Genomic DNA, 10,109 nt, shown 5'->3' on the forward strand with positions numbered 1-10,109 from the left:
AGTTATCAAATTTTTTTTCTTTAGTTTCACCCTTTTGTCCCTTGCACAGATTGTTAGCGTCGTATGTTACATATAGCATCATCTTTATATTGGCAATGATGTACCAATTTTAGATGGTATGGTTTAGGGCTTGTTTAAAGACCTAGGAGAAGCAACCCCTCAGCGATACGATGAGCATAATATTGTTTTTTATCTAGATAGGGGGGCATTTTAGCAGAGGCTACTTGGTCCAAAATTAGTGATATGGCGTTGGAGAATGGAAAGATATTATGATATTTATCTCTCTTTCTATGATATCAAGTTACCAGTTGTTTGCCCATTTTTGAGCAAAATGGGTGACTATCACAATTGATTTAAAGGAGATGGGGGTTTGGCTACTTTACCTTTGTTGGCAGACTTGCCTTTAGTTCCCTATGCTTTTTTATAACCTAGAGGCCTTATCACCTTTCTAGTTGAGATGAGATTTACGCCACGTTCGTGTGGACAAACCAAGAGATGGATAATTTAGATTTGAGAGACATATTCTTAGTTGGACAATGTTGAAATAGATGATGTCACTGGAGTTTTAGATTAGCAATTTCAGAGGATGGGATGTTGAGATGAGGTAGGTACCATAGAGTTAAGGTGTTTATTTGTTTGTTTTAATTGTTAAAAAAATAGAAAACAAATTTAAAAAAACATAAACAAAAAAAAGTTTAGGACTACACTATTTGGTGTAGTTGTGGTCCTGTGAAAGAGGTCCCAAGTTGGAAGTGTGAAGACTATGGTTGAATGGGAGAAGCTATAGATGCAAACAAAGAGGTAATGTAGACGACAAAGTCAAGTTTTGCAACGATGTACAATGTCACGAACAATTATTTGAAACTTACCTTTATCGTTTGTTAGTTTTGATTTATGTGTGTTTTTTTTTTGCTATTCATTGGAGTACTTAATGAACATGTGTGTGCAAGAAATAAATGTAAAAAGGGAAGGCATAACTGGTATAAATTTCATGAGCGTTTGCTAGTTAGATGACTATTAAAGCTTTACCTTTCTTAGAGATTCATTTGGTCCTAGCTGTACTTAGGCATCACTTGGATAGTGTTGATGGAGTATGCTAAGCTACTTTAGTTAGCTTTCTAGTGAATGGTTTATAGCTTGTGTTCTAATGTCAGAACTAGGATTTGAAATACAAACTAGGCTAGCAATATATTACAAGGGAGAAGATAGAAAAAGGAAAGAAGGAGAAAAAGAAAAAAGAAAATGAGCACCATAGGAAGATAAGGAGGATTCTTAGTAGGTTCTTGGGGAGTTTTTCCCTTGGGCCGATGCCTAGAGGTTTACAGGGTGGGACCCTATCAGGGGTGGAAATAAAGGAAAACCCATAAGAAGATAACTATTGCCATACAAGGTCCTAGTAGGTTCCTTGTCTTTTATAATAGGTCCTTACACTGACCTTGATTTCCATGGGGTAGGACCTTGTGTGGAAAATTAAAAGAAAGTAAAAGAAATTGTGGTTATGAAGTAAAAGAAATTCCGCAATTGTGGAGAAAGGTGTGGAGAAGTTGGTTAAAAGAGATGAGGATTTAGTTTTTTTAAAATAGAAAAAAAAAAAGAAATGATTACTAAGAACTCTTAGTTGTGAGATTAGGTTATAAGCGTTGGGCTAGTTTACCAAGAAGGTTGTGCTAGAGACTTTGGTCATAACCGTAGACACTTGCTGAAGTAGTGCTTAGGTATTGTTGGATTAGCGTTGATATCTGATTAGGTGAGCTTTATATTTCATCTTTTTAGTTATGGATCAAATGGGATGTTAAAGAGGGTAATGTTTAATGTATTAATGAATTAATATTTTTTGTGATGTTACTATGTTGTTAGAGCTAGATTATTGGTGAGTGTTATGTGTGTCAGATTGAAGCTAACAAGAAGAAATGGGAGCGAAGCACATAAGAGAATTTAGGATTGTGCTCAATTAGAAGGAGAGTAGAGAATTCAAGATTGTTACTATGTTGTTAGAGCTAGGTTATTGGTGAGTGTTATGTGTGACAAATTGAAGCTAACAAGAGAAGTAAATAAGAGAATTCAAGATTGTGCTCATGAAGATGCTTTGCAAATAAGTGTGGGGGGGCATGATGACCCAGTATTTTGTAGTAGAAAAAGGTAAAAAATTTTGGCAAAATTGGAGTTAAAGTAATATTTTAATGTTCTTTTTGAGAAAAAATATTAATTTTAGGAGGGCATATAGCTTTGGGAAGCCCATTTGTTAAGGAGGGCATATAGCTTTGGGAAGCCCATTTCTTAAGGAGGAGTAGTATTTGATGAGAACAAGATGGTTATGTTTAGGGGATGGATCTTAGGTAAGTTTGAGGCATTGAAATTATTAAAAAGAAGGAAAATTCTCATGAATACGTCACCAAAATCTTTTCTCATTAATTAGTTAATTATTGCCACTCGGTGATCAAAATGAAGGTTTTTCAATTGACCTTAGCACTAATTTGCCACCCCCTACTGAGACAATAAGGTGCCTCCTCTGCTTGGCGATCTCCACTCCGCCTCTTCTTCCACCTCTCTAAGCACTCTTTATTCTTCTTATGCCTTGCAAAACGATTAAGTTTTGGTTCATCCTCGTGACATCAATTTTGGCTATCAATTAAGTAGAAGGAGGTTTGCAATACATAACTTTTTGTAATTCCTCTCCCCAATCAATAAACTTGTGATGTGCATCGAATGTACCAACATATTGTAGCCATTGGGGGTGGTAGTTGTCCTCTCTTGTGTAGCCTTCTATGATGATTGGATACATAGAGTTTACGTATCTACTATCTTCGAAGATGCTCCTTGGTGCTTTGAAGAACTTTATCCCTTTCTTTAGATTGGGAATTTATATCAGATTTGGAGCTAATCCCTATAGTTTCTTGGGGGGGGAGGGGTTCACTCATAAATATGTAAGCATAGTGCGTGGGTTCAACAGAAGGGATTTTGTGTTGGCTCTTGATTTTCTTAGCTTCCTTAGCTACAGCTTCCGCTTCCCTCTCGCTCTAGGCCAACTCTTTATTCTTCTTCCGTCTTGCAAAATGATTAAGTTTTGGTTCATCCTCGCGACATCGATTTTGGCTATCAATTAAGTAGAAGGAGGTTTGCAATACATAACTTTTTGTAATTCCTCTCCCCAATCAATAAACTTGTGATGTGCATTGAATGTACCAACATATTGTAGCCATTGGGTGGTAGTTGTCCTCTCTTGTGTAGCCTTCTATGATGATTGGATACATAGAGTTTACGTATCTACTATCTTCGAAGATGCTCCTTAGTGCGTTGAAGAACTTTATCCCTTTCTTTAGATTGGGAATTCGTATCAAATTTGGAGCTAATCCCTATAGTTTCTTGGGGGGGGAGGGGTTCACTCATAAATATGTAAGCATAGTACGTGGGTTCAACAGAAGGGATTTTAAAAATCCAATTTTACACGTTTTTAACATACAAAAGGGTAACATTTAAAGGGGATATTCACAAGTTGAATAGAAAAAGTGTATGTTTTATTCATGAAAAAATCACAAATAAGGGATTTTTAAAATAGACCTTGAACACACGTGATAGAGAGGGTTTACTTATAGTGAACCCCTCGAGTGTTTTTAGTCTCTGTTTTATACTTCTCATATAACCACTATTGGTGCTTGTGCTTGAGTCATCCTATGTGGAATCAAGCTCACTATAACCAGTCCCCACAACATCAAAAGATAGAGCATGAATCATTCCTAGTGGCACAACCTTAGGGAGCTCCTCACCATTAAGTGTAATCATGTAGATCCGTTGGTTCCCCAGTTATCAATTGTGGCCATCATATGTATCTAGTTTAGATCATCCTCGAGCTCAATAGCTTGTTTGCCAGCATCCTTGTGCAATGGATTCTTCCTTGCATCATTCTCTTCTCTACAAGTATAGTAGTATTTCAATGGGGCTAAATAAGTGGTGGTGTCTGAATGATTTTCAAAAAGTCCTCCACTACCCATAGGATGTGCACGTCCAATCACAAGATCAACCTTGATGATGGAATCCTCGAATTGGAGGTAAACATGGTTCTTACAATATTTAATATGACTCGGGTTGTTTGGAAAAGTCCATAACAATGAAGGTATGTTTAACCCGATGTTTGAGAACCTTGATATTTAAATCTCATAGCATCCCAATAGGTTTGGCAACAGTTTTGTCAGCTATCTTGAAAATGATGTTTGAGACTTCTAGCCATGGCTTGGCCATCTTCTCCCAGCATTTGTTGGTGATTATGCTCACTTTTCACCTTAAAAATATTATCCCAGACTCCAGTTTTTTAAGTGAAATTGTAACCCATAGATTTGGTATGTTCTTCTTCCACTAGGACTATTGATTCGGGCACAACTCAAGGTGTCTCCATTATATATTGGGGATGTGCCTTATGCATATCAGAAAATAGTGGTAATTTGGCATTGAGTTCTCCACCATTAAAGAGAGCTCTCATCGCTTCAAATAATTCAAGATCTCCACTCAATTGGGTGATTATAGTTGTATTGGTTTGTGAGGCCATAAAGTCTAACAATTTGGCGATATTTAGTGATGCATTCATGACCTTTCCATAAATAGGTGTCAGGTGAGACTAGAAAATCCATCTTCGAGATGGGCTCAGGGTTTCCATATGGAAGTTGTCCCTTGAACCAATTAGGGATCGAACTAGAGAGAGGTGGAGGCCTTAGTCTCTTCAATGATGACACTTGACACATCTAGAGGTTTACGAATCTCAGTAGCATACATTAAGGTATTGTGACATGAAAAATTGATATCTTTCATTTTTAATTTTGTACATATTTTGATGGTTTCTCAATGGTAATAAGGTGGAAGCTTGTCCAAGAAGATTGCGGCGCCCACAATGGAATAACGACATGGTGATGCGGCGGCTTGGCGGCGGCTACCCTGATAACAGCATTCTATCTTCAAATATAATGGTTTTACTTGATTTAGGGTACACACATTGTAAATGCCACATTGTAAATGCTTGATAAATACTTTGGTATGGTAGATAGGCTAGTGATGTGGAAAATAAAAGTGGGCCTTCATGCTCACATGGATTTTAATTGTATTATTAATATAGTATTCACCATAAGGCTACAAGTTGGGGAGTGTGGAAGGCATATGGAGGAGTGTGTGGAGGTGCATAATTGGGAAATATTCTTCTAGAATGCCTACATGGAAGAGGAGAATTCCGCCATGTGTAAGTGGGATCTCCACCTAGATGCCACTTAGACTTGGCTATTATCTCATCACACTTTCAAAGTCAAAAAGTCTTTAATTTAATAATCAATAGAAGACTTAGCCTAAGAGAACAATTGATGGTGACATCTACCCTTATGTCACTGAAGGGTTGAAGATTTTTATGTTATAATTTGTAACAATGGAAGAGAGGGTGATTCTCCACCTATCCTCCTCTCCCTTTCAAATCAATGAATAAAGCCTCCTCAATTGAGCATTTTGTGTCATTGCCATTCTCTTATCTTCAAACCCTTATTCAAACACTCTCTTTACATATGAATGTCTCATTTAGCATTAGCTCCTCATGCTTAACCCAATTTTGGACCTCTTTGATAATTCATGATAAGTGGGATAAGGAGTTATTATCTTGGTGGGCCTGTGACTTCTCAAGGTAGCCCTTGCCTTATTGCCGCCCTCCTTTGCAGGTACCAATGGTTTTAGTGGTAATGAGCATGTGGAAAGACTTTGGGGACCATAGGTAAATCTTTACGATTGTTTGCTGAGCAATGTTAACCCTTACCCTCTAGCTTGAATCATGAAGGAGATGAAAGGCAAGAGGCTATGTGAAAATTGAGGTTTCATGCAAAGAGAGGAAAGTACAGTTTTTGTGGTCTAATACCCAAATTTCAATCGGTAATTACTCATCACTCGGTAATTACTCATCACTCGGTAATTACTCATCACTCGGGTATTGGTTTCTAAAATTGATCATATGGCTAGGAAGCTCTTTATATGCTCTTTCCACTCATGTAACTAATTTCTTAATCCTTTACTTCATTGATGATCAGAATTTCTCCCAAAGTTGCTAACTTTTAGTTGAATTTTGGCAGTTTTATAGTCTTGTAGTAAAATGCTCATAACTTTTCGCTCGGTTGCCCGTTTTTGAAAGTTTCTATATAGGCACGAAGCTCTCTTTAAGATCTATGTACCTATATAATCCTCTTTTGTACAGTCTATATGGATTTAAAACTCTAATTCTCTGTGTATCTCTGTTTTTATAGACTTTTGGCCATTATTTCTTCTTAATAATGATTAATTCCTCTTAATCTCTTATCAAAAAGCAAATCCCATGTATCTTATCCTCTTGTAAGTGATTGCTATATTCTTTTACTTTAAGATATTCCATCCAAATCTTGCCCAATTCGAACGGATGAACCTTACCAGTATTCCTCGTATGTTTCCGTTCACATAATCCTAAGTCGGAAGATTTTCTTCCAACAAAGAATTGCCCTCTTGTTTGGAGCTGCAAGACTGGCAGAAATTCTTGCTTCTCCTGAGCCTTTCCTCTTTCCTTCCATGAATTATGATCTCACCTTTGATGTGTTTATCTTTATCTTAACCTAGGGAGAGAAAGGGAGGTGAGGAGGCTGTGAGGTTTCATACAAGTGTGTTTTGATTCTAAGAAGTGACCGAAGTCAAAACCCCAACTTTGTGTCACATCTTTTGGTGGAGGTGACGGGCAGGTTTTACGTAGAATTATTCTATTTTAACCTTAAGGTCCCGCATTATTAAAGAAAAGTTATTTTGAAATAAGTAAATTTCCCTTGTTGCTACTCATCTTTTGGTGCAAGATGTTCAACATTCTGGTGTTCCAAGGATCGGAAAGAGAAGACCCGGGGAGTTATCTCCTGCAAAAGTTTAACCGAGCATGCCGCTTGACAGGTTGGTGGTCTATGAAGGAGAGGGCATAAATACTTCCAAATTTCTTAGAGGGTGTGGCCTTAACTTGGCATGAGGCTTTGTCATAGGAGTCCAAGAATGATTGGGAAAGGTTGACCAAAGCAATGAAAGAGAGATTTGGGACAGTGGAGTCACCAAATGCTTTACTATTGCAATTGGATCAGATTTTCCAAAAGGAAGGAGAGTCAGTTTTTGCCTTTTTAGTGAGGTATGAAGCCTTGTATCAAATATCAACAAGCTGCTTTACATGTTGCTTCTTCTTTTTCACCTTCTATGGGAGATTCAAAGAGTTCTTTAGCAATGGAGCACCTTAAGATGAGCAAGTTTATCATGGCTTTGGATCCCCTCTTGCATGGAAAAGTGCTTAGCAAAGATCCCACTAATTTTAAAGAGGATCTTCGTATTGCTTTGAAGAAGGAGGCCACTCTTCATATTGAGTCCACATTCCAATATTCTCCGAGTGTGCCGACCCCACCACGAGTAAAGATAGCCTCAACATCTCAGGTACAAGCTCCATCCTTGGATCATAACATTGCACAACTTATAGCAGAATTTGCTGATTTGAAGTTACACGTAGTCGACGCAAGGCCACCTAGGGTTCCACGAGTTGAGGATAAACCTGGGGATAGAAGTAGTGTCACATGCTATGAATGTCAAGAGAAGGGGCACTATCGCACACTGAGTGTCCAAAATTGAGGAAAAGAGAGGATAAAAGTTTAGCACTTTTAGAGGAAACATGCTCAGAAGAAGAAGAGGAAACATTGATGCCATTAATGGCAAAAAGGGGGTCGTAAAACTAGGAGCTAAGAAGAACAAGAACAAGAAGATAAATTTGAAGAAGAGGAGAAAAATAAGAAGAAGAAGAAGTCATCTATAGGAGAAAAATTGGACAGTCTGACTTTCCTCTTGGACAAGGATCTCTTAGTTATGACCTCTTAGCAGATCTTAGGGAGAAAACGGCACAAATCACATTTGGGCAGCTTTTGGCACTCTCTCCAAAGCTCAGAAAGGAATGGGGTAAGCTGGCTAGCACAAGGGAATCTAAGAAAAAGAAGAAGAGGGATAATGGGACTCCTATGGCTTAAAAGGCGGATATTGATGTAGGAGATGATGTGCCTGTGATTGATGTCATCATTGAGGGGCAAACAATTTCTAATGCATACATTGATGGAGTTGCGTCAATCAATGTCATGAGTGAAAAAACAATGAAAGATGCCGATTTAAAGTTGTCTTCTACTAACTCTCCCTATCGCATCAAACTTGCTGATAATACTAGGGTGAAAACCTTAGGAATTGTCAAGAATTTGGGAGTGGATGTATGTGGTATTTCTGTGCCTACAACTTTCCAAGTCATTCCTACAAAGCCTGATGCTAGGGCTTACCCATTGATATTGGGTAGGCAATGGCTTGGCCAAGTGAAGGCAATTCAAAAGTGGGAGACAGGTGATCTTATTCTACAACGTGAGAATAAGAAGGTCCACTACAACATCAAGAGTCATCACAAGAAAGTGGTAAGAGGTGAACCTTCAACTTTCGAAAGTTCAAAGTCAGAGTCATCTGATGAAGAGGAGACAAGTGGTAGCTCCGAGGATTCCATCTCAGAAGGGGAGGTGGAGGGAGTTGCATTTGGTCTTTCCCTGGGAAGGAATCGAGGGGATGCTTCTTCAACCATGTTCAAGAAAGGAGATGTGGACCTCACTAGTCTTCACCAACAGAATGAACTTCTTCTTGATGAGTCCATAGCAGGTACTGAAAGGGAGAATTACTTAAAAATGTTGGATGGATTTCCTAACCTTTTTACAAACAGCTACTCACAAGTACGCCAAGTTACCCTAGTAGAGCACAAGATTGATATCAAGCCCCAAAGTAAGCCAAGTTACCCTAGTAGAGCACAAGATTGATCTCAAGCCCCAAAGTAAGCCAGTGGTGGTACATCGGCTAAGGCGTTTGGGAGTAGTGCAAGAGCGGAGGTGCTTAAGAATGAGGTAACTAATTTGCTTGAAGCTGGATTTATTTTTCTAATAGAGAATTCAAAGTGGATTTCCCCAGTTGTAGTCACTCCCAAAAAGGGTGGAAAATGGCGTGTGTGTGTGTGGACTTTCGCCCTCTGAATGCATGCACAAAGAGGGATTATTATCCTCTACCCTTTCAGGATGAGATTTTGGATCAAGTTGCAGGTCATGAGTTGTATTCAGTGTGTGATGGATACTCTAGATACTTTCAAATCCGGATTTGTGAAGAAGATCAAAGGAAAACCTCATTTATCACCCCTTGGGGAGTGTATGCCTATAGGGTGATGCCATTTGGCTTGACCAATGCACCAGCAACTTTTCAACGCTTCATGAGTCAGGTATTTGCACCTTACTTGGGAAAATTTATAAGAGTCTTTTTGGATGATTTTTGTTCTCGAGAAAAAGAATTATCATGATTTTTTCCTAATTTTTTCTAATTTTATAGGGCCTCAAAATATGATAATTTTGAATTCCACCAAACCTATCTTATGGCATTCCAAACCTATATTTTTTCAGAAAATTTTTAGCAATTAAATTTACCAAAATACCATTGATATTTTAAAAATACCAATTTTTTAGGATTTCTAAAAATAATTTCTAGAATATTCCTAAATTTTTCTGAGAATCCCATCGTTCACGAAATTTCCAATTCTGCCCGACAATTCTCAAATCTAATGAAAATTATTAATTTTAATAGATTTTTTTAATTTTTGGGTCAAAAAAACTATTTTTAATAGAATTTGAATGGTCACGGGCGCCCGAATTGACACACCACATGCCAAACACCAACCCCACATTTTTCTGAATTTTAAAATAACCTTTGTCTAATTTTCAAGAATTTTTTGAAATTTTTAAATTACCCCGAATGCATTTAGAATACGAACGATAAAAAATTTCGGAATTCCAACAGTTTTCCCGGAATACGGAAAGCCAAAAGTTTTGGAAAAATAAAAAGACAAAAAAAATTAGAATGTGAAAGGTCAACAGTTTCCAGAATACGGAAGGTCAAAAGTTTTTTCGGAATTCGGAAAGCCAAAAGGTTTCAGGAAAACGGAAAGCCAAAGGTTTTCCGGAAGATGAAAAGACAAAAAGTTTCAAGAAGAAATTTCCAGAAATTTTTCAGAGATTTTTTTCTCAAATCCCATATTTTTCAGGCTT

Source organism: Cibotium barometz, chromosome 23, assembly GCF_041138505.1.
Source record: "Cibotium barometz isolate CiBa-2024 chromosome 23, ASM4113850v1, whole genome shotgun sequence".
NCBI lineage: Eukaryota > Viridiplantae > Streptophyta > Polypodiopsida > Cyatheales > Cibotiaceae > Cibotium > Cibotium barometz.